The sequence below is a fragment of the Eptatretus burgeri genome, chromosome 9, assembly GCF_056783735.1.
Source record: "Eptatretus burgeri isolate ZD-2024b chromosome 9, Ebu_testis_v1, whole genome shotgun sequence".
In the NCBI taxonomy this organism is placed as follows: Eukaryota; Metazoa; Chordata; class Myxini; order Myxiniformes; family Myxinidae; genus Eptatretus; species Eptatretus burgeri.
Window position 1 is genome coordinate 49,207,991 of NC_140969.1, and position 25,330 is coordinate 49,233,320.

At 44.6% G+C, this 25,330-nt stretch overlaps 2 long non-coding RNA genes across 2 annotated transcripts in view; both read right to left on the minus strand.

Moving 5' to 3' along the window:
• LOC147020098 (uncharacterized) overlaps positions 1-25,330 on the minus strand; it is a 232,136-nt gene that overhangs the window by 183,161 nt on the left and 23,645 nt on the right. The window lies entirely within an intron of this gene.
• Positions 18,722-23,688, minus strand: LOC147020102 (uncharacterized). The gene is made up of 2 exons (XR_015061997.1): positions 22,355-23,688; positions 18,722-22,215 (listed from the first exon to the last, which is right to left on the minus strand). It is a non-coding gene; the product is annotated as an uncharacterized LOC147020102 (long non-coding RNA).

Consider the following 25,330-nt stretch of genomic DNA (forward strand, 5'->3'; position numbering starts at 1 on the left):
TGGTTTCCCTCCTATGATCAAAGATTGGGAGTCCCGAAGGCTTTTCCAGAATCCCGTCATCCGCTGAGTTGCTCTGCGAGGGAGGCTGCACAGGAGGTACTCCCACGGAGTGGGTTTTCAATTTTTTTCATACTTTTGGAATGTTTTGCGGAATTAAGTGTTTCACGGTGGCCGGAGTGCAAATCCTGCCACCAACCTCCTAATAAAAAGTCACCCAACTGCAGGAGGACATCTGCAGATACAGTTGGGCACTAGATATGGATGGCCGTTGGCTCACAAGGAGCTCTTCCACCCTTTGACAGGTTTTGTTTTCCATCCTGCTGGGTGTCCATATTATACACTCTCCTCACCAAGAAACTTGATGGGGAGACGGTTTAGTCACCGCCAACCCGACCATGGAACAGGTTATTACAGGTTTACATGGTACCTATAGCAAGTCACAGATCTAATCTGACCTGACCTAACAATGAGAGTGTGAGGATGTGTAAAAGTACTCGGTTTGAGGACAAAACTGGGCAGATGTTCATTTAATCACAATATCTTGGCTGAATCCCTAAATATTCACCACCACACTAGAAAACCCAGTTTAATTGCAGGGAAAGCGATCATCCCTCTGGGATTCTGCTGCAGGTAGCTTTTAATCAATTTCTGAACTGCTGTTTTCTAGCAGGGAAGACTGGAATGGATTAACCATGCCAGGGGCTTTCGATCACCTTCTCGGAAAAGGTGCCATTGAAATTTAACAACAGCTGTGCTGGTATTTATTTTTTTTTAAATTAAATGTTTTTTTTAACATTAAACAGCAGCCTCTGCCAGATTGTGGACAAAAATCATACCGAATGTGTACTTTTGATCATAAACATAAATAATATACATTATATTAATGCAATCCAGAAACTTTTTTCAGAGATCCAAGTGCTTTGATAATGCAGGTGGCATGTACCTACTCATTCCCAGATGGTATTTTATGTTATTTTGGAAACATGTTTCATTCAGTCTAACACTGTAGAAGAGTCTTATTAGGTCCCACTCTAATTAGCTCCTCTCACTGCGAAGCCAGAGAACCATCCATCGTGGATTGACTTGCCACAACATCACCTCTCATGGATTTGGAAAGCTACTAACAGGCTGCAACTTGAATAGCTAGGAGGTAGTGCACTCACCTTTAACTCATCTCACATGTCGAGTCTGGGTTCGATTCCTAACCTAGTATGCGACTTTCGCAATGACGGATGAATGCTATTAACGCCTCTCATGCATCTCATTGCAATGTGCTTGCTGTGTGTGAATTTTCAGTGACTCGTTTCTGCTCGTCCGGGAACTTTTAACCTGACGTTGCTGGCATGAAATCTGGAAGTGAAATCGTGTTTTTAACCCAATGTTCAACATCGAAACGAAAGAGTCGCAGTTTTAAGATGGTAAACCATAATTGTTGTGTTTCTGGATGCGAATCGAACTCACGGAAATATAGGAATTACAATAAATATCTGTGGATGAGACTGAGAGTTGTCGAGTTCATATCATTTCCTGTTGATACAAACAAGTGGCGGCAGTGGCCTTTCTTCTGTGCTCTCGACCTGAACCTGGGTACCCTCAGAACATGTGCAAAATCTGATCGAGATTGGTCAAGGGGTATGGAATTGTATAGAAATCAAAGAAAAGGCTTCACACACACACACAAACACACACACACACACACACACACACACACACACACACACACACACACACACACACACACACACTTCTCGTTTTATCAATTGATGCAAAAATCTAGGTTAATTTCTGTTGTGGCCCAGGAACCAAACAAACAATATTGTCATGTCTGGTCTGAGGCTCCGTTAACACAGCATGCCTCAGCACTGGGATCCTTTGTTCTAGGAAACGGACAAACTGTTTCTATCGTCCACTACATTGCGATCCATTCCGACTCTCTACCGCTCCCCAAGGTTACCCAAATGAGCCGAAACTTACAGCACATGGACAGGAGGCAGATGGCTCGAACACGTTTTCTTACCTTTTAAAGGTTTATTTGTAATGAATATTGGGGGGGGAAGGTGGACGAGACAAAAAGCTTGGAACAAACCATGAAAATCAACAGACCCAGAGGTGAATGGGGGCACTAAAATTTATGTACAGGTAAATAATGAATAAATAAAACCGAACCCACACTGGGCACCACAATCAGATTTGTACAAACATTTAAATTGCAACCTTCAGACTCTTTCCCCCTCCAAGCTTCCCTCTCACCTTTATCAAAAACTTCCCCCTCACCCTTCTCCCTCAACTCTCCCCTCTCACCCTTCTCCCACAAATCTCCCCCCTCACTCCCTCTTCTCAAAGTTGCACCCCCCCTACATCCAGAAAGCTTCCTCCTTCCCCTGCCCTCACTTTCTCTTCAGTCTCACCACTTCACCTCCTCCAATCTTCAACTGCCCGCTGTCCCCTCTCTTATTACTCCCCACTGTATCTCAACCCATCACCACTGAGCCTTTTCTCCTCCTCATCCGGCCTTCTCCCCGAGCTCTCCTGCAACCCCCCACACCCTTTCAACAACTCTCCTTACTTCCCCCCCTCCTCCCCCTCCCTCCCCTGCACCCAAAGCCTCCTCCCCTCCCTCTTCTTTAACAGTGTGGACCTCAAACATCTGGGGCTTTCGCTCAAACCTGACAGATCTTTCCATACAGATTGCCACTGACAAACCAGACAAAATCTGCTTAACAGAAACTTTCCTCCTTCAAGACGTCTCTGACTCCTTAGTTTCTCTCCCTGGTTACTCCCTCCTCCGGTATGGCATACTTGAGCCTTGTCCTGGTGGTGGAGTTGCTCTCTTCATCAAAGACATATTCCTCATTCTCCATGTACTGCCCTCACTCCCCCACACACCCAGGAATACATCTGGCTCCGGCTCCAGCTCCCCCTCTACTCCCACCTCATGTTTATATGTGTGTTGTCCCATCCACCGAACAGTGATGACTCCATTTACATCTCACTCTCTGAAATATGAACCAACTTTTATCCTCTCATCCCAACTATCTCTTCCTCAAATGTGGTGACTTCAGTGGTCATCATGTCAGTTGGCTGGGTGTAGGTACCTCTCACCTGTCATGGCAATACAGCAAAAGACTTCTGCAACTCATTCGGACTGACACAATCTGTCAACTTCTCGACCCAGATCTCAACCAATAGTACTCCATCACTTCTGGATCTGATTTTGACCAATTTCCCTGAAAATATCTGCTGTTCCTCCTTCGCTCCAATCGGTTCATCTGACCACATGCTTGTCAAAGTAAACATCTCTCTGGCTGTTATTACAGAACCACATCAGTGCCGTTGAGTTTGGCATTTCACTCAGGCTGACTGGCAGGGTCTTCAAGCAGCCATCAAATTTCTAGACTGGTCTCCCATCTCTACTTTCTCCAACATCAACTCATCCTGGGAATTCTTTCAAAGAAAATTGCTCTCTCTCTCTCATGCACAAATTTATCCCATCTCATCTTCAGTCATTCTACCCTTCCTCCCGCCCATGGTACACTGAACTTGCAGCGAGGCAGTTGTCCTGAAACAACTTGCCTTCGCCTCATGGAAAGCAAACCCAACTGAGGGCAATCTCAGTTCCTTCCATGAAGCTCGGAACAAGTGGATGTCTACCTGCAGGAGAGCCAGAAAACAACATCTTTCTCATCTCAAGTCTGAACTCTCAAACCTGTATCCCTGCTCCAAATCCTGGTGGCATGTAGTTAAGTCTGTTTCTGGTGTATGTTCCCCCTCCATCCACTCCCTTACCTCAAATGGCCACATAGCTGACAATGCTCCTGAAAAGGATGAATGCCTAAACTCCGTGTTTGCTTCTAAATCTTGTGTCCCAAACCCATCTTTCTGAACCCACCTTACCCTGTCGCACCCAGCTGTTCCTGGATTCTGTGTCCTTTTCTTCTGACAAAGTGGAGAGCTTGCTGTCAAACCTCGACTCTGATTTGGCAACCGGTCCTAAAAACCTGCTCCTCTGCTCTTGCTCACCCTCTCTCTGTTCTATTCACCCTCTCATTTGCTCAAGGTCCTCTGCCATCTGCTTCGGAAATCAGCAAACATTACCGCTCTGCATAAAAAAGGTGCAAAAACAGATCCCTACAACTACAGACCAATCAGCCTTCTCCCAATCATCAGCAAGGTTATGGAATCAATCATCGCTTCAGACATTAAATGCTTCCTCTTCTCCAAGGGCTTGATTTCTGATCATCAATTTGGTTTCAGACCAGGTCACTCTACCCTGGATATGCAGCTTCTGCTCTCCAAGCAATCGATGGAGATCCACAATGCCAGACATAAAATCAGTCATTTCCCTCGACATGTCACATGCTTTCGGTACAGTCTGCCACCCCACCCTGCTCAACAAACTCTCTTCCTTTGGTATCCAAGGACATCTCCATTCATGACTCATACACTTCCTCTTCTGTCACAGCGAACATGTGGCCCGAAATGGAGTTCTCTCATCCCCTGTTCTGTCCAGGCTGGAGTTCCTCAAGGCAGTGTTCTGGTCCCTGTTCCTTTTTCGGTTTTCATCAATGATCTCTCCAACTCTCTGGAAAATCCTCTTCATCTCTTTGCTGATGACTCCACCTTCTTCTGCACCATCGGTCATCCCTCAGATCAGTAAGCAGCAGCCTCTTCACTCTGCAGATTTCGATAAAATCACACGCTGGTCCAACACGTGGAACATGTCTTTCAATCCTGACAAATCTCACACTCACTGTGTCTCTCCAAAAGGACCATCTAGAAACACCCCCCCTCCCCCATCTACTTTCTCAACAATGCTCTTGAAGAAATCCTTTCATTCAAGCATCTGTGTCTCATTATCTGCCATGATCTTTCCTGGGAAAGCTGCATTTCCAACCTGGCCTCCAAAGCCAGTCGCCGACTGGGGATCCTCCATTGTGCAAAGTCCTTCCTTGGCACACCTGAGCTCCTGACCACATACAAAGTTTTCATCCGCAGCCTGGGCTGATGTTCCTGCTCTCCCCTCTGGGCTGGTGCTCCTGCCCCTCACCTTTCTCGGATTCACGGTGTGGAAACCAAAGCATTGAGGATGATTGGTATCTCCCACGATGAGCCTGAGTCTTTGAATCTCTCACTCTTACTGTATAGACAGGTCGGTGGTCTTTCTGTCTTATACTGTCTCCTCTCCAATCAACCCCCCCCCCCCTGCTGCTTTGTCTGTGATATGTCCACCCAATATTTCCGCAGGGCGCTCAAGGTGCGCCAACATCCCCCTTTTGGTAAAACTACCAAAATCAAGAACCATTGCTCACCTTCAATTTTTCAATCCTCTTTTTTCCCCACCTTTGGAACAAACTCCCACACTCTCTTCAATCCCACCCTTCTCTCCAGGTCTTCAAAACAGCTGTTAACCACCATCTCTTATATTCCCCCATCCAAAACCACAATTTTTTTTCTACCCCCGTTATTCCACCCCAAACCCACTTCCTTCAAATTCCCTGCATTCCTTCCTGAAAGTAGCTGTCCTGTAAAGACCTAAAAGTCCCTGTAGTGTCCATCTTGATTACCCTGTGTACCCTGTGCCATCCCTCTCCCCTCTCCTGTCCCTCTTCTCTCCTGCTCCCCTTGTGGTATGATCTGTGTGTCAGCTCTCATACGAGCCTTGACAGTGTGTACAAAAACATTATATTAAGCATTTGGCAATCTTCATAACCTACAAGGAAAGTACATTTTTAATTTAAATTTTTCTCTTCGATCCCTTTCAGTGCATGATAACAAAGAAAACGGAACAACACAAGTGTCTACAAAACGAGTGAAGTCTGGATTCAGATGAGCAGCCATAATGCATTTTTTAAGCACAATTTCGCACGCAATTTCTCTTTGAGTAACAGCAAAGAAATTAACAAGTTATCAGAACCTGGATAATATGTTACCAATACCCTTCGCTACATTAACAAGCTGACCGACATTACCCACATTTAATAACTCGTTCATTCTATGCACCGAAGGAACCAAAATTTTACCCTACTCTTTTCAATGAAGTCACACATAGAGTGACCTCCTGTTTCCCCAAGCACCATACAGTTAGCACTCCTTTTATTGAGGTGTAATATTTGTTTAAGAAATTTATGATGGAAAATTTCAATACGAGTGGCATAGTATCAACCTAACCCGATATGGGTTGTATTATAACAACCATGCAGAATGGAGATGTGTGAGGAATTCGGAATAAACATCACAGACAGATGCTACAAGCTATAAAACGCTGAAAGTATCGATATTTAGTGCCTTAAGGATGTACAACATTGAACCTTTTCCCTTGCAGTCATTCTTGAAAATCTCGCTGAGATTGAGTTCATTGTCATCTGTGGTTGGATCTGTCTTGTGTGTGCTTTTTTGGGGGATGAACATGCTTTTGATTTTGGTCCACGAACCCCTGTAACTCCCAAGTCACATGTTTAGGTGTGCAATGCATTCTACTAATAGGTGATGCCATAGATGAGCAAGTTAAACCTGCAAATATATGGTCAAACACAAGCTTTATACTTACAGGACATTGACCTTAAATCACCCTTGGAATCACTATTGAGGATACGGGGTGGAAATGTAATCACCAAATGGGCTCTTTGGCTTGAGATGCCTCTTGTATTTATAAAAGAAGAACAACAAAGAACCTCTGCAGGGAATTTAGGAGAGATCCCTATGTGCTGTCAATATAATTCGTTTGTGAGCTGACCTGTCCAAGAAATGTACATTGATTGGAAAGGCAAGAGAAACGGGGAGATACGAGAGCATTGTCCTCTTGTCCAAGGAGAAAGTGTAGGGAACTGTGAAATTGATGGATTTTTCTGTACGCTCGGATGTATGAAACGTATGTATGTATGTGTATACCGCAGACACATACTCTACAGTCTAGACCAGTGTTTCTCAAGGTGGGGCATGGCAATATTTTGGTGGGGCATGAGGATTCAGAATTAATGAATCAATATATGATCGCTTTCATAGCTTTGTACTTTCAAATTTGCAAAAAAGCAAAAATATTTGGATTTGTGACATTTCTGGACTTGTGCCGATGCAACATATCGTCAAGAAATTTTATCCAATTCCCTTGGTTGAAAGAATGTGAGGTAACTGACGAGGAAAAGAACGTCATTGTTGACCACTTGAAAATGTTGGTTAATGACTTCAATGACAGATTTCATGATATGAAAGCAATGGAGTTCCCTTCTTGGTTGACTCAGCCATTTCTGGTGGATTTATCTGAAGTACCAGAGCAATACCAAGAGGAGTTATGCGAGTTGCAACAAGATGAGTCTGTGAAAAACTCTTTTCAAGATCAAAGGAACCATGATGTGGCTGTCTGGGGAGAGCGAAAAGAAATACCCAAACTCGACTACTTTGGCAAGGGAAGTATTGATAAATTTTCCATCATCTTATTTAGTCGAATGTGGATTTAGTGTTGTTACCGATTTGCTGCAAGCTAAGAGAAATCGACTGGAAATCACGAAACGTGGTCATTTAAGGCTGAAACTGACAAAATTGGTTCCTCGAATCAAACAAATCTGCAGCCGGCGTCAAGGACAGGGCTCCCATTGGAGTGAGTAGCAATTGAATAAAATTTGCAATAAAGTTTTAATAAAGCCTTTTGAATACATATGTAGTATATACTGTAGTGTCTCCAATCATGGTGGGGCGTACGATTTTTTTTGAAAATGAAAGTGGGGCGTGGGACAAAAAAGGTTGAGGAACACTGATCTCGAGTCGACATGTATTGGTATGTGTAAATATGAATGGAGATAAAGGTGCTGCATGTGTCGGTGTGTGGCTGTCTATGCAAGTTATGTATAGCCTGTGATTGTGCAGATATTAATGTTTGTGTGTGTACATGTTGTTGCAGCCAGGGGGAGAAGTAAAGCAATGACATAACTCACCATAAATGGAATGAATGCTTGTGCAGTTATGGTTTACAACTGGAACACCATAAGAGATGCTGAAAATGCCACGCGGTTTCAGAAGCTTGCGCTCTCTGCACCCACTGAAGAGGGAATGAACCCTTGATCCTGCAGTGCCACAACGACGCAACGAAATGACGAAACTCTTCAGCATACCCAACTACCATCATCCCTACGATGGTAGTTGGTAAAGATTGCTGAGCAACAGTAGCTTAAACTACTAATGTACTGCTACTTTAGCGGCCCCCATTAATCGTAGTGTGTGCCCAAATCTTCCAAAAAAGGAAAGTTTCTGACTCGAGTCTTTCACGAACTGGCTGGCCAGGCCTGACGTTCGACCCGAGTTGATTTGAGCATGAATTTGTCATTTGTTTACGGTGCCGGCGATAATTCCACTGCTCTTCCCAAAAGACAACGTTAGATCTTTAATGTCCATCAACGAATGCGAGCAGACGGGACACGTGGATTCACGTCCATCCGAACGCCATGGCTGCGAAGCACCAAGATCTGACATTTTATAATGGCTTCGACAATCGAACTCAGACGAGACAGCTCAACGGGTTAAATTCTCTTCATAATGGTATGGCATTTGATAATGACTGTGCTGGTAAATCAGGCTTGGTCAGGAATGCTCCATAACCTGTAGGATTGCATCCATCTACCACACCTCTTGCGTAATAAGCCCAATCATGGTCCAGAACGAGCACCGAATATAATGACTGCCATTGGCATTGGTATCAGAAAAGAAAATTCATCTTTCAGGAGATAGGAATGAAGATCCTAAACAGTTTTTTTTTAATATTTCATATTATATGTGGTTTTCGAATTAACATAATCCGCCCTGGAATGCATAGCGCACAGAAACCCCAGGAAACAGCGGTGTTCGGGGAACTATAAAGTATATGCTTTGTACCAGATAAGGATTATTACCTAAAATGCTTCACATAGTTTCTAAAAGAAGCTGAAAATACATGGAAATGTACCTGCGAGAAAGTGGTGTGCCTCTGCACAACGGAGTTGGAGAACTTTCTGAACTCTAAAAAAAGTTGATAGTTTGCAGCACCCCGTACAGTAAACTCCTGAGGATGTGGCCCAAAAGCCCGATGTGCAAGGGTGAAGGTTCGTAGACTGGCACGTTCTACCCAAACCTTCGACCAAAGCTAACAGTGAGTGGATTTTGAACCTTGCGGGATTACCCCTTGTGAACATGGCAGACTTGTTGATTTATTTAATTGACGTCTTAGATTGAAAAGCTGAAGCCATCACAATCAACATTCAAGTAGACGTCCCAGAGGGAGACACTGTATCTGGATATCTGGTTTGGTTGCTTCTTAACACTGATGGGATGGTCAAATCTGGGACTTGGTAATGTACTGGATAAGTTTTTCAAATTATGATATTTACTTTTAATAATGTTTGGGAGGAGGAGGGGTGGGAGTGGGAGCTGTATGTGCTGTAAGTGCCGTTATAAATATATGTATATTTTGTTTGGTAAAGTTTGATTAGTGATGTTACATTGATGGGTTGAGTGACTGACTGACTACCTGAATGTGTCTGAGGTTGTAGATCCGCCGTTTGGAGAGGTTCTGGGCTGAAAGCATCAAACCTTGAGGAAGAACGGTACCCAGCTGATGATCCGTGCAGTCGGGAAACCATTCAATTGCTTACAGGTTAAAGTTCTTACTTTAGGTAAGGGAAAAAATGTTTTGAGGCTTACAATCAAAATGAAGTTGAATGCAGGATGGTGTGAAATTAATATAACTTACTTAATATTAATATAATTAATATAATAAAAATTAATATAATTAAAATTAATAATCCTTGATATAATATATTTTAGGAATAGCCCCAATACTGCACAATTGATTAAATGTGTGACAGAGACAGAGACAGAGACCATGTGAGGAACAGAAAACGAAAAAAATGAGATGTGTGTGTTATGTTATTTGCAGGTACCTGCGGAACAAACATCCATGCAATGTAAAATGTGACAATGATCCCCCTCCCCACTCCCAAACCCCAAGTTTCAACCTCCCCCATCCCCCCAACCTGAAGACTTCAACCCTGCCACTCCAACCATTCAAACCCACACCCCAGTCCACCCCACCCATAAGAACCCCTCAACCCCACTCCCCCACTACAATTCCTCAACATCCCCCCCCACTGAAATTCCTCAACTCCTCCCTCCCACCCTCCTCCCCCCCCCAAGTCTCAACCTCCCCCATATTTATGTTAGTGGGATCTGTAACATATTTATGTTATTATTTTTCATATTTATTTATGTGACAAAAGTATCTAACTCCTACCAATAATGCCATATTTCGATGAATTATGAATTACATAGAAACAATTTATCCAAATGAACTTTTTATTGATAACTGAGGAGATCAAACTAAACACTATTATAGTTGAAGGAGGCTACATGTCAGGAATACCTGCAAAAAAACATGTTCAAATCAAAATTCACTGGTTGTAAAAGTATTCTTCCCATCAAGTCGGTACTTGGTCGAAGCACCTTTTTCAGCAATGACTGCTATGAGTGTTTTTTGGGTTGGTCTCTACCAGCTTTGCACAGTGAGATGGTGAAATCTTTGCCCAATCTTCATGTGAAAATCACTCTAGTTCTGCCAAGTTTGATGAGGACCGTCGATGGACTGGAATCTTCAAGTCTCACCATAAATGTTGAATTGGGTTCAAGCCTGAACATTGACTGGACCACTCAAGAACATTAATTTTCTTCTTGTTCATCCCCTCCAGTGTGGCTTTAGCTTTGTGCTTCGGATCATTGTTCTGCTGAAATGTGAATCTCCTACCCAGTTTCAGATTCATGGCTGACTCAAGCAGGTTTTTATCAAGGATTCTCCTGTACTTTATACCGTCCATTGTCCCTTCTATCGTGACAAGTTTGCCAGTCCCTGCTGATGAAAAGCAGCTCCATAACATGATGTTACCACCACCATGCTTGACAGTTGAGATGGTGTTGACTCGGTGATGTGCTGCATTCAGTTTGCACTAGACGTAACGCTCTGAATTTACACCAAAAAGTTCAATTTCCATCTCATTTGACCACAAAACCTTTCTCCACATCCCTGCAGTATCATAAAGATGCTTTTTCACAAACTCCATGTGGGCTTTTAGATGAGTCTTTCTATTTCAGTGATGGCTTTTTTCTTGTCACCTGTCCATATATAGATGCCAGTTTTGTGAAGGGAATGGGATATTGTTGATTGATGAACACTGACCCCCATCTCAGACATAGAGCCTTGCAGATCCTTCAAAGTCATTGTTGGATTTACAGTGACATCCCGAACCAGGTTTCTCCTTGCCCAGCTGCTGAGTTTGGATAGGCAACCTAATCTGGGTAGTCTGGGTTTAACCATTTTCTGGGTGATACGTCTTCCACTTTTTCATGATGATTTCACCGTACTCAAAGGGATAATGAGTGACTGAAATCTTATTATAACCCTCTCCTGAACAGTGTTTCTCCACCACTTTATGTCCAACTTCTTTGGAAAACTCCTTGGTATTCATGTTTCCCTTGTTGGTTGGCCAAGGGAGTTGCACCTAAAAACTCCTTCGATGAGTGTGGGAGCTTAATTTTTAAGTTAAACCACTGATTGTATACAGGTGAAACTTATTACACTCATTTTGCAACCTTTCAAACAAATAATTTGCTCCTGAAGTGAGATATGGAGTATGTGGCACAAGTATATTTTGTGCCATGGCTAATAATCCCCCCTGTCTGCAGCGGGGTCATTAAACCACTTGCACTGTGGCACATGAAGCCTGGTGTTGGCTTAACGGTTAAGGTGACTGGCTTAAGTTCTTCGGGTCCTGAGTATGAGCCCCTGTCAAGCCGTTAAATACCATCAGGTGGGTTGACTCATCCTTCCAGCCTGTCATCCTTCCAATGTTGGTAAAATGAGTACCAGCTTACTGGGGGTAATAAGCCATTTGAATCTCCTGTGTCGGAGTGGTGATCCGTCCAGGATTGTATTCCTCAGCCAAATGAAACTGCCTCGGCAGCCCTTTGCACCTCGTGACGTGAAAGCAATGGTTATTTTGGTTAATGTGGTACATGTGCAGACGGAAATCGTAAATCGATAAAATACAGCAGGATATTTGAAAATGTTATGAACAGATTCTGACAAAACGTTGTGAAGTCGTTGGGTATGTGATAAACTCATAACTAGTGATGCAGAGTTGTGGACTGATAAAAACAAGTCAAAAAGATTATAATGACCAGCTTATCAGTGGGATACAAAACGTAGCCTGTTGAGCCTGGCAAAGGTATGCACTCTACCGAGTGCCAGTCTAGTTATCTCCATCACTGAAGGTGGATATACTGTAAAATGTAAATTTTTGTTTGTTTGTCTGCCTGTCTGTTTGTCTGTGAGCATGATATCTCAACAAGTTATGGATGAATTCGGACGAAACTCGGTGGATGAGTTGGGAGGGTGATAATTTACAAAGCACAGTGGAGACATATTCATCTAGATCCGGCCTATCAGTGGGATACAAAAAGTAAACTAATCAGCCTCGTGGAGGTTTGCCCTCTCCCGAGTGGTGTTCTAGTTGTTGTTGTTGTTATTGTTGTTGTTGAAGGCTCATGGATGAGCTTGTGCATAACTCACATTCAGGGTAAAGATATAAGTATGGACATCAATGTTTACATGAATTACACAAGGACGTTTGTGGACCTAATGGACAAGCACATGGGAAACTGGATTTGAACCTGGGTTTCCCACGTTTCAAGCCACAGGGACCTGGACAAACACTAATAGAGGGGAACACCAACATGAAGAGCCTTTTGTCGTTTTGACAAGATCTTCCATTGATCTTGTAACCTGTCTGCGTGATCACTTTTGCCTTCATTATTCTGAAAACGAAGGAGATTATGTTTAAAAAAAAAACATTTTCCAGCAGTTGTAGAGGTGGTTTTGAACTTGCTGCTGGGGAAAAGCAAAGTGTCGATCGTGTGAATTTCATGATGTAATTTATTGTGTACATAAATGGAATTCCATATTCAGTGGCAATTCATTTGGTGTCACCTTGGCCATGAATTATTGCGAACCTTGTGAAAGTGGTCGGCATACAGTGTGCAAAGGAAGCCTTTCGTCATTTGGCCTTTATTCGTGTGTGTTTTATCCCAGGGATCCGAGAAAGGTTCTTGGAGTAATGCCACGTAGCAATGATTAATACTGCCAAGCCAGCATCACATCATTATTGATGATAAATGGTTTCTTTCCATGTGGACGAAGTCACTTAATAAGTCTGTATTTATATACGAGCTGACCATAGCTACAGGGCTGAAAGGATAGCTTAGACTTAGAGGTATGCGCACTCGCCTTTGAGCTGTCTAGCCTGGGTTTTAATCTGCATCCAACTGTAAACTGCCACCCTGGTGTGCACGTGTAGGGCGATTCATCAATGTGTGTGCCATTCATTGGAAGGAGGTTAAGCTGCCAGCCCTATCTGCCAGCACCGGTTGTTGGGTGACGCTAAACATCCCATGGTGTCTTTAGCGAAGAGCACGGGAGCTATCTCCGGACCCCTGAATAAATTGCAAATTGTCATGCTCTCACCTACAGTGGGGTTGGTAGGATAGCCGAGACCTAGAGGTACGGATACTCGCCTCGAAGCTGTCTAGCCTGGGTTCGAATTCCGACCCAGCTATAAACTGTCATCCTGGTGTTCAACAAGCTGAATGATGCATCAATGTGTGTGCTGTCCCTCGAATGGACATTAAACTGGGGGGGCCGTATCCAGGCATTAGTTGGTGGATGTTATTAAAAATCCCATGGTGTCCTTTGTGAAGAGTCGGCGAGCTATCGCCGGCACCATGAACAAATCACAAATTCCTTTCTTAACCTTAGTTGAATGTCACGTCGAGCCAGCTGGCTTGTGAAAGATTTGGGCCAAGCTTCGCTCGGCCAACCCAACCCCACAAGAACATGTTTCTTGAAGAAAAAGAAGCAGCAGAGAAAGAGGTTGCCACTCCAACACAGGGTGCTCAAATGGCTCAATCATCCCAGCAGGCTGGTACTCATTTTGCTGACCTCGGAATATCAAGCTAAGTCAACCCCACCTGGTGTTAATTCACCATTGATTTGAATTAGACCTCAGGACACTAGGATTTGAACTCAGGACACCAAGCCCACTACCTGAACCATTAAGCCAACACCAGGCATGCACTTGATCAATTAGTTAAAGTTTGCATTTAAAGCAGTTAAGAGGTTTCTCCTATGAATATTTTCAAAGATTTTCCTTTAGATCCAATATGGCTGCCAGACCGCGTGACACATGATGGTCATTTTTATGTAAATCCTGTTCAAATTTCAAGTGAATTGGATGAAAATTGAGGATTTCAGAAATTTGGCAAATGTTGACTTTTTAGCTTATGTTGACCTCAAAAATAATTGGTGGTTGAATTCAGTGAGCTGATATGAAAATCCTGTTTAAATTTCAAGTCAATCAGATGAAAATTGACAATTTTAGAAATTGTGGCTTGTTGTTGACCTTTTGGCTGATGTTGAAATCAAAATTAATTGGTAGTTGAATTCAATGACCAAATGTGCAACTTCTCTTTAAATTTTAAGTGAATCGGATGAAAATTGACAATTTTAGAAACTTGGCCGATTTTGACCTTTTGGTAATGTTGACCTCAAAAATAATTATAATTGGTGTTTGAATCCAGTGAGCTGATATGAAAATCCTGTTCAACTTTCAAGTCAATTGGATGAAAATTGACAATTTTAGAAATTCCGGTCTATGTTGACCGTAAAAAGAGTTGTTGGTTGAATTCAGTGACCTGATATGCAAATCCTCTTCAAATTTCAAGTGAATCGGATGAAAATTGAGGATTTTAGAAAAAGGCCTATGTTGACCTTTTACTGCCTATGTTGACCTCAAAAGAGTGACCACTATATCACATGGTCATGTAACATGTGGTAAAGTTTTCATTTCCTCCACTGAACAGTTTCCAATGTACACTCAACAAAATGCAGACACGACGACGTATGCCATACATACTGTTACGGTTCTAGGAACCATATGCATACAAACATGCAGTTGTCTCGAAGTTAGTTATGCCATTAAGTATATGTGCAGATAGAACCCCTCCTTGTGTGTAGTGGGAGAGCAAAGCGGATGCGTTGCCATGTTTTTTTAGTTAGATTAATAAAGCTTTACATCCCCTCCATTACGATCCACGGTACTATAGCAGTTGCAGCCCTCGGTTCGCTGGCCACAGCGCACCATTGTCCACCTGCTGTCTCCGGAGGCTCGTTCCGAGGAAGAATCTTCACGTCTGGAGTTCCTTTTCAGCTTCCCCAAACGTTCTAATTCAATCTTGGTTGTACCACCGTCCACTTTCCTCAAGCACGTGTGGAGTGGGCGGGCTTTCCCGGCCTGGCCGAAATCTCACCCAGAAAGGGCGACCCCATGAAGGCCCTGTCCAATCATGGCGGACGGTGACATCGGCTTCGCCAAGGCCCCTCCCCGACCTTGGGGATCTATAAATTACGACACCATCCTCAGAGTAGGGTGCTGAGAGAGTCGGAGAGTTCGTTGTTGGTTGAGTGAAAGAGTTCGGTGGGTTCGTTGGCTGGTTGCAAAAAAGGAAGGAAGGCTGTTAGTTGAGTTGGTCCCTTGGTTGTTGGTTGAAGAAGGAAGGTCGTGATCACGGAGTGCCTGCCCACGTCCTGCCCTGGCGGCCCGTCTGTTGTGCTGGTCCGAGTACACCCGACCTTGACCGGGTCTCTCGTTGGGTCCTGTCTGCTGCCCCGTTCTACCTTGGACTCCGCACTCTCCACCCAGGCTCCTTCGCAGACACGGTTTCCACACGTGCGGCTGTGGGCCAAGCTGCACGACCTCTGTCGGGTGCCGCACCACGGAGCATCCCTTCCCTCGGAACATTCAAGTACCAAAAGAACTGCGACCTCAACTCCCTCCCTCCATGGCTGCAAAAGTGCTTTGCCATTCAACTGGGTTTGTTTTGTCTGAGTGTGCATCTGAGTGTGTGGCGCCTGTCTTATAAGTAGCATTGTATAAGTTATTTGATCATTGTAATTCTTGCCTGTATTATTCTCGCGACAAGTCTGCTCTGTGTCCTCTTTTGTAAGTTGCTGTAAAATTGTCGCACTACATCTCTCTCTTCTGTCCCCTGCATAACACACCAATAAACCCGTTCCTGTACCACATGAATTTCCTCGCTTAGTGTAAATAAATGATTGTAGAAATGTTCCCAGTTTGTTTTTGTCTTTTCCTTCATTGGTGCAGCATGGTTCGGATCTGAGTTTAGCGGGGTCTTTATCCCCGATAATCTGTTCATTCTCGCCGGTACGTCCTTGGCAGTTCCGCTCGGCTGCATCCGATCTGGAGTTGCTAGTTGGTACTCTACCGTAGTTGGTAGAGTGATCTGGTTCGGACAAGGCGTACCGAGAGTGTGGTTCCCTGGTAGTCGAAACCGCATGGTTAATTAGGTAACTTGGTTCTAGACAAGAAGACCCTACGCTACGTGGTTGAGGTATTGGCATAGTGAGGACAGTGGGGTTAAGATAGTGAGGACAGTGGGGTTAAGATAGTGAGGAAAGTGGGGTTAAGATAGTGGGGACAGTGGGGTTAAGATAGTGAGGAAAGTGGGGTTAAGATAGTGGGGACAGTGGGGTTATGATAGTGAGGACAGTGGGGTTAAGATAGCGAGGACAGTGGGGTTAAGATAGTGAGGAAAGTGGGGTTAAGATAGTGGGGAAAGTGGGGTTAAGATAGTGGGGACAGTGGGGTTAAGATAGTGGGGACAGTGGGGTTAAGATAGTGAGGACAGTGGGGTTAAGATAGTGAGGACAGTGGGGTTAAGATAGTGAGGACAGTGGGGTTAAGATAGTGAGGACAGTGGGGTTAAGATAGTGAGGAAAGTGGGGTTAAGATAGTGAGGAAAGTGGGGTTAAGATAGTGGGGACAGTGGGGTTAAGATAGTGGGGACAGTGGGGTTAAGATAGTGGGGACAGTGGGGTTAAGATAGTGAGGACAGTGGGGTTAAGATAGTGAGGACAGTGGGGTTAAGATAGTGAGGAAAGTGGGGTTAAGATAGTGGGGACAGTGGGGTTAAGATAGTGGGGACAGTGGGGTTAAGATAGTGAGGACAGTGGGGTTAAGATAGTGAGGACAGTGGGGTTAAGATAGTGAGGACAGTGGGGTTAAGATAGTGAGGACAGTGGGGTTAAGATAGTGAGGACAGTGGGGTTAAGATAGTGGGGACAGTGGGGTTAAGATAGTGGGGACAGTGGGGTTAAGACAGTGGGTGGGAACAGTGGGGTTAAGATAGTGAGGACAGTGGGGTTAAGATACTGAGGACAGTGGGGTTAAGATAGTGAGGACAGTGGGGTTAAGATAGTGGGGACAGTGGGGTTAAGATAGTGGGGACAGTGGGGTTAAGACAGTGGGTGAAACAGTGGGGTTAAGATAGTGAGCACAGTGGGGTTAAGATAGCGAGGACAGTGGGGTTAAGATAGTGGGGACAGTGGGGTTAAGATAGTGAGGACAGTGGGGTTAAGATAGTGAGGACAGTGGGGCTAAGATAGCGAGGACAGTGGGGTTAAGATAGTGGGGACAGTGGGGTTAAGATAGTGGGGACAGTGGGGTTTAAGATAGTGAGGACAGTGGGGTTAAGATAGTGAGGACAGTGGGGTTAAGATAGTGAGGACAGTGGGGTTAAGATAGTGAGGACAGTGGGGTTAAGATAGCGAGGACAGTGGGGTTAAGATAGTGGGGACAGTGGGGTTAAGATAGTGAGGACAGTGGGGTTAAGATAGTGAGGACAGTGGGGTTAAGATAGTGAGGACAGTGGGGTTAAGATAGTGAGGACAGTGGGGTTAAGATAGTGAGGACAGTGGGGTTAAGATAGTGAGGAGAGTGGGGTTAAGATAGTGGGGACAGTGGGGTTAAGACAGTGGGTGGGGACAGTGGGGTTAAGATAGTGAGGACAGTGGGGTTAAGATAGTGAGGACAGTGGGGTTAAGATAGTGGGGACAGTGGGGTTAAGACAGTGGGTGGGGACAGTGGGGTTAAGACAGTGGGTGGAACAGTAGGGTTAAGATAGTGAGGACAGTGGGGTTAAGATAGTGAGGACAGTGGGGTTAAGATAGTGAGGACAGTGGGGTTAAGATAGTGAGGACAGTGGGGTTAAGATAGTGAGGACAGTGGGGTTAAGATAGTGAGGACAGTGGGGTTAAGATAGTGAGGACAGTGGGGTTAAGATAGTGAGGACAGTGGGGTTAAGATAGTGAGGACAGTGGGGTTAAGATAGTGAGGAAAGTGGGGTTAAGATAGTGGGGACAGTGCGGTTAAGATAGTGAGGACAGTGGGGTTAAGATAGTGAGGACAGTGGGGTTAAGATAGTGAGGACAGTGGGGTTAAGATAGTGAGGACAGTGGGGTTAAGATAGTGAGGACAGTGGGGTTAAGATAGTGAGGACAGTGGGGTTAAGATAGTGAGGACAGTGGGGTTAAGATAGTGAGGACAGTGGGGTTAAGATAGTGAGGACAGTGGGGTTAAGATAGTGGGGACAGTAGGGTTAAGACAGTGGGTGGGGACAGTGGGGTTAAGATAGTGAGGACAGTGGGGTTAAGATAGTGGGGACAGTGGGGTTAAGACAGTGGGTGGGGACAGTGCGGTTAAGAGTAGGCTTTTCAAATTTGCAGATGACACAAAACATGGAGGTGTGGTAGATCGTGTTATGACTCTTCACCCGGCCGAGTAATGACAGAGTCGAATGAGGGTTCTCGAATGATACGATTTATTTCAGAAGATGGCACTACGCATGCGGAATGCAGCCCAAAGGCCCTTCAGTCAGGTGCCCCCGGACCACATTGAGATTCTTACTTCAAAACAGTTGTATATATAATCACACAAAAGCAAAACTGGGTGTGGACTATAAGTGTGTGCTAAGGGATAAAGAAATAAAGAAATAAATGCGGCAGTGGGCTTCTTTCCCCCCTCCCTAGGGGCCCTCAGGGAAGTTGGATCAGTCAATCCTCAGATTCGCAACCCAACAGTTCATCTTGCAAACTAATAACTTTCTAAGACTCCTACACCCCTACACTGGCACCTGCTGATAGCAAAGGCGAAACTCTGGTGATGACTAAGAACAGGAATGTGTGGGATATCAGCATACACAGTTTTCCCAAGGACATGCTGTTGTGCAGCTGCAGAGCCATAAAGAGTTATCAAAGACATAGTGAAAACAGCATGATACATTTAAAGCAACATTTTAAAGCAAGGTTTGAATAATACACAATTACAAGCAAGGTTAGAATCCCGACAGCTGATTAACACACAGCTAATGGTCCAAAATATGACCACCTAGCATATCATCATAACAGTTTCCCTCCTTGGTCATATTTTTGACCATACCCAGCCACACCTGATACTCACCAACCGAGTGGACCCCTATTTGGTTCCTGTAGCAGCTACCCCTAGGCCCCCGCGCCTGCCAAACGGGATTTGCAAATGCCGTGGATAGCCATCAACATTCCCCAAATGAGAAGTCCCCAACTGCCGGTGGTTCAGGTTAGCTTCTGTTGCCTTTTGTCTTGCCCACTGCCACAAGTCTCCCATTAAGTTGTCATATACAAATTTGATGTTAAGTCCACACAATATTAAAGGCACTACAAGTCTATACAATATTAACAGCAACATTATTATTTAGGCAATTATACTCAACACTAATTACAACAATAATATTTACAATATGCAAATGTAATAATGGGTGAGCAGCACTGTGAGCGCTCAAGGCATGGTGTAAGCTCCTTTCTCAACTTGCGCTAGAAGACAAAAGAGTCTCATGAGATGCATATTTACATATAAGGGTCATACAAGTATTTTCCATACATGCCTTCACTATCTGGTATTGTCCATTTTCCACGATTATGCATATGCTAGTCAAAACACTGCCACATCTATCATAAACCTCCATCAGCATTTTACTTGTAGATTTCCTTTCTTTCTTGTTACAACTTCCTGTATCTTCGTGTGTAGTGAGATGCGTGAGTCCATGTTTGGCTTACCTTTTCACTTGAAAGTTCGTTGAGTCATCAGTAATACCTGGAAGAGTCTTCCCCAGGGCGCCCTCCGCCAGAACACCTTGTTGGCTCCTCAGCTGGTGGGGGTCGGGTCTGGTTGTGGCCCCATACAGAGGTCCTCGGGGTCTTCCTCCATGAGTTCGCTGTTAATTATTATGATGGCCTGGGTGAGGGGTGAGGCTTCACAGCATTTCTTTAGACAAATGGAAATGAGACGTTTGATCAGAGATACTCCAAAAATGATTCCCATGATGATTAGGATTGCTGCCCCGACCAGGCACAGTCACCAGTCTCCCCAGTCATGAAATATAGATCTCCACCCTGCGTAACCCTCCTTGCGTTCCACTCGATCGCTCGTGAGAGCTTCAAGCCTTATAGGTGAAAACACCTATAAGTGAAATGTGTTCTTCTCCGGGAGGTTACTGTATTTTCACAAGATTTCACAACTATACTCCAAAAGGGTTCTTTAGGGGCCCATGGAACTTGGGTAATTAGAGATGCGTGTTGACCCCATATGAATCCTATTTGTGCAAAGTGCCCCCACTGGGTTTTGTCTTGCGTTTTGTTCTGCCAAGCCACTTCTGTCTTTTCTGCATTTTCTGACGTCCCCCCCTCCCAACAGGTTTTGTCATGGCATAAGACCATCGAATCGATTTTATTTCCTCGTTTCATTCTATCAAATCATAAGTTTCCTCGGCTTGGACGCAAGACAGTTCTATGAGCTGCTGTGGCTGGATGGTTGTCAGCCCTCTGGAAATGAGTGGTGCGGTCTTGCCAGGTTCCTTTGAAAATATCTTTACCTTATCTAGTTCTTGGTTGTATGTTTTCCCCAACCTTCCGTATTCACCTGCTTCCATTCTTTCTCCAGCCGCTCCCCTCCTATGTCGCTGTGGGGTTGGTACTGGTTCATTTTCGTGTCCCCCTTTGCCACGGAGGTGTATACGGTTTCTTTGGCTTGAGTGTGTTAGTGTGTTGCCTAGTGATAGGTCCCCCCACAAAGGAGTAATGTGGGAGTTGCATGTTGTGTCGTCAAAGGTTCTGTCACTGTCTCCATTACTACAAAGTTTACAGCATACCACTGCACTGAACACTGCAGTCAACTGCAACATAATGACAAGTATTTGTGTAAAAGATTATTTTTAAATGATACCTCCGTATGAGGCTCCCACCATGACTAGAGCTTGCAGGACTGGAAGTTGCTCTGGGTGCGTGGTGAGTGGATGTGAAGGCCAGAGACCTTACTGTACACTACTGTAGATTTTGATCAGGCAAGCATACCTTCCATCCATCTCCTTGTCTGACGGCCTGTAAAGTGTTCTGGTGTTCGTTGCCCCATCTTGCGGTTCTGGGGCGCATCTCAATCTGTTCACCACTCTTCCTAACTCCCCTGCACTATGTCTGTTACTAACTGCCATTGAGATGTACGGTGTTAGTCCTTCTCTGTGCTTCATTAGTTCGCGCTCTCTGGCGGCTTGTTTCACCTCCACCGCCGCTCCTTCCTTCCCGATCCATCGGTTGGTTGTCATCAGAGAGCGTTTGACGGTGTAATCTCTATGTGCTTTGGCCACGTATTCATAATCCTGCCCTGTTTCATCGTAGTCGACAGTGAGTGCAGTGCAAAGCCAATTCCATTCCAGATCGATGTCGTTGCTAAGCAACCATTCCTCTACATCCCTTTAATTCCGCTTATGCTTCCCAAATCCAATGAATTTATCCTGACAGATAGAGGCTCATATAAAGACAACAGACATGCTTTTCTGTCCGCTTCCAGACAAACATCTCGACCCCGACAGGCAGAGAATCGAAACGCTCCCTCGTCAAGGCCCACGATGGCTGCGTGTTCAAACAGCACGAGCTCCGCCCGTAATTTTCCCCAAAAACACCGCTATCCTCATCAGTGCGTAGCCTACCAAACATCCTTGTTCTTGGATGTCTGACATGTAAACAAGGACAAATGTGTCCAAGAGCCACGTCCTAAAGGTTTTGTCTTCACCAGAATAATAATAAGAACAACGCGGAGCTCTTAGAGCCGGCGTTTACTACGCGAGACGCGGCTAAAAGATAAACCCACTTTAAATAAAATCCGTTCCTTGTTCAAAGCATTTAAATCGCCCTTTCCATCTGTTGTAGTAATCAACAATAGACCTTTTCGATCGGCTTTATTCTCACAAAACCCATACGCATATCTACAACAACATAAATATACATAGGGTAAGAATAACAAAATACAATAACTTGTACACATAATACTGAAGGCAAACTCCATACTCTAATCCCAATTATATTCCTCAGAGTACACCATTCCTAATACAGTATACTACATACCATTACTGTTCCAGCACGACCCTCCACGGAGCACGCGGCATACGAGTCATCACCAGCCACCGAGTCATCACCAGCCACCGAGTCATCACCAGCCACCGAGTCATCACCAGCCACCGACCCCCATACACAGTGCTGCCACATCCGCCCAATCTCCGTTGCCGCTAATCACAGTACGGCACTTCATTATCACAACACCATCCAACCTAAATCCCTCGGTCCTGCGCCTCTTCCGCGTCTCTTTTTTTTTTTTTCTCTTTTCCTCTTCCGGTCACGAAGCCCAATCAACAACAACAACAACAACAACAACAACAACAACAACAACAACAACAACAACAACCGGAACAAACATATATATATTACAGCCTTGTTTCAAAGCATTGTCGCTTCCATGTACCGATAGCGCGTGCACTCGCCTCGAAACACAAAATCGAGCGATCCTTTGAAACGTCAATGTCCTTATTAATTAATTTTACCACAAAGCTATCTCTTTAAAATCTAGTTTGTCCACCATATTCAAAATCAGCCGCCTCGAGAAATTCTTGTACATTGCTCCGACAAGCAGGCACGTTCACAGCAGGGTGTTAATTGCACTTTCAAGTTTGACAAAGCGCGCTGGGCCCATGCGTGATTACGTCATCACGCACTCACATGAGCAATACGTCTTATCAGCGTTGTTGGTTTTTACGATCAAACTCACGGAACAAATATTTGACGACATCTCAAATACGTTCGTTTTAAATCGGAATTTTTACAGAATCCTAAGAAGGGCGTCCCCATCTTGTAAAATGTGCTAATCCATTTCGTAAACCCTCACGATAAGCTGTCCTTCGACGGGACGATTTCGTGCTTTCGGCGCGCCTGTTAAATCCTATGGCACGTCACGTGACTCGCAAAACCCCATAAAATAAGTTTTTTTCCAGATTTACGAAAATCAAGTATAAAACATGCTTAATGACCCCAACAATGAAACCAGAATTGAAACTGACGTTAAAACGAACCCGTAACGTCGATCAGCCTTACGAAACATGCAAAGTGGAAACAGAACTGAATTTGAATTTGAAATCAAAATGATGCTCCGTGGAGACCATCCATTTATCACGTACGTACAGTGTTCAAAGCCAAAACAGCATACAGAGTTTATCGGACCATGAGAAAACCCGAACGTTGGTCCATTTGACATCCCATTTGACAAACTGTCTGCTGAAGTGGTTTTAATTATTCAATTCCCCATCGAGTTCTCTCTCTCTCTCTCTCTCTCTCTCTCTCTCTCTCTCTCTCTCTCTCTCTCTCTCTCTCTTTCTCTCTTTCTCTCTTTCTCTCTTTCTCTCTTTCTCTCTCTCTCTCTCTCTCTCTGTCTCTCTCTGTCTCTCTCTGTCTCTCTCTCTCTCTCTCTCTCTCTCTCTCTCTCTCTCTCTCTCTCTCTTTCTCTCTTTCTCTCTTTCTCTCTTTCTCTCTTTCTCTCTCTCTCTCTCTCTCTCTAAATGACATTTGCCCATCACTGAATTAACAACACGTGCAGAATCGGTCATCATCGTCCTTCCTCCGGATTTGGTGTGCGCAATTCACCTCGTCCAAAGTCTTCACATTGACGATGACGACCAATCATTATCTCCATACAAACATACAAGTTGTTCCACACATACAAGTTCCAAGTTGGAACACTCAACTTACGTCGAACACAAAACTCAACCTTCCCCACCACATTGTATTCACAAATACATCCAAATAGGTAACTCTACAAACAGCCCTTCTCCTGGCTCATTAACCTTGTGTTTTTTTCCCGTTGGTTCAAGATTCCCTCTGAATCGAATCACTTACGTCCTGTCTCACTTTGTGACTCCGTTAGCCACGCTGCAAACGCTCTCCAGTGTTTTCCACTTTCACCGATAACATTAAGTGTTGTTCCTTTGGGTAACTCTATGTTCTTTGCAGAGTTATTCCCCATCTTTTGTTCTTATCTTACCAACCGCCTAATAGCTGTAAATCGTTTCTCCTTTTACGTCGGGACCGAAATCCCTTTCAATCAGCCGCCTAATAGCTGTAAATCGTTTCTCCTTTTACACCGGGACCGAGATCCCTTTCGACCCGCCGCCTAATAGCCTCAAACCCAATGAAGGCCTCTAACCTTCCCTCTCTTGGTACAGGATTCCAACCTGTTTCCTCCTTATTTCACACGGATACCTTTATCCTCGACCCTTACCGGTTCTAACATACGGCCTGCCAGCCCTCTTTGTGCCCTTCAAACAAACCGCATTCGAATCACCTCATATGTTTTACCGTTACAGTTCTTGATCCGAGCAGATCCTGGAGCTGCGTCCAGCGGGCACTGCCCACCAAGTGTACAGTTTTCACCTAACTAGGGCTCCCTGTCTTAGGTGCCCTATACGTGCAATTTCCACGTACCTTTAGCTGAACCCTTGCGATCGCTGTACACCAAGTGGAGTCCCGCCGTCCACACCGCCAGCATCAGTCGCATCGCATCCTCGTCGCCAATTGTTATGACTCTTCACTCGGCCGAGTAATGACAGAGTCGAATGAGGGTTTTCGAATGATACGATTTATTTCAGAAGATGGCACTACGCATGCGGAATGCAGCCCAAAGGCCCTTCAGTCAGGTGCCCCGGACCACATTGAGATTCTTACTTCAAAACAGTTGTATATATAATCACACAAAAGCAAAACTGGGTGTGGACTATAAGTGTGTGCTAAGGGATAAAGAAATAAAGAAATAAATGCGGCAGTGGGCTTCTTTCCCCCCTCCCTAGGGGCCCTCAGGGAAGTTGGATCAGTCAATCCTCAGATTCGCAACCCAACAGTTCATCTTGCAAACTAATAACTTTCTAAGACTCCTACACCCCTACACTGGCACCTGCTGATAGCAAAGGCGAAACTCTGGTGATGACTAAGAACAGGAATGTGTGTGATATCAGCATACACAGTTTTCCCAAGGACATGCTGTTGTGCAGCTGCAGAGCC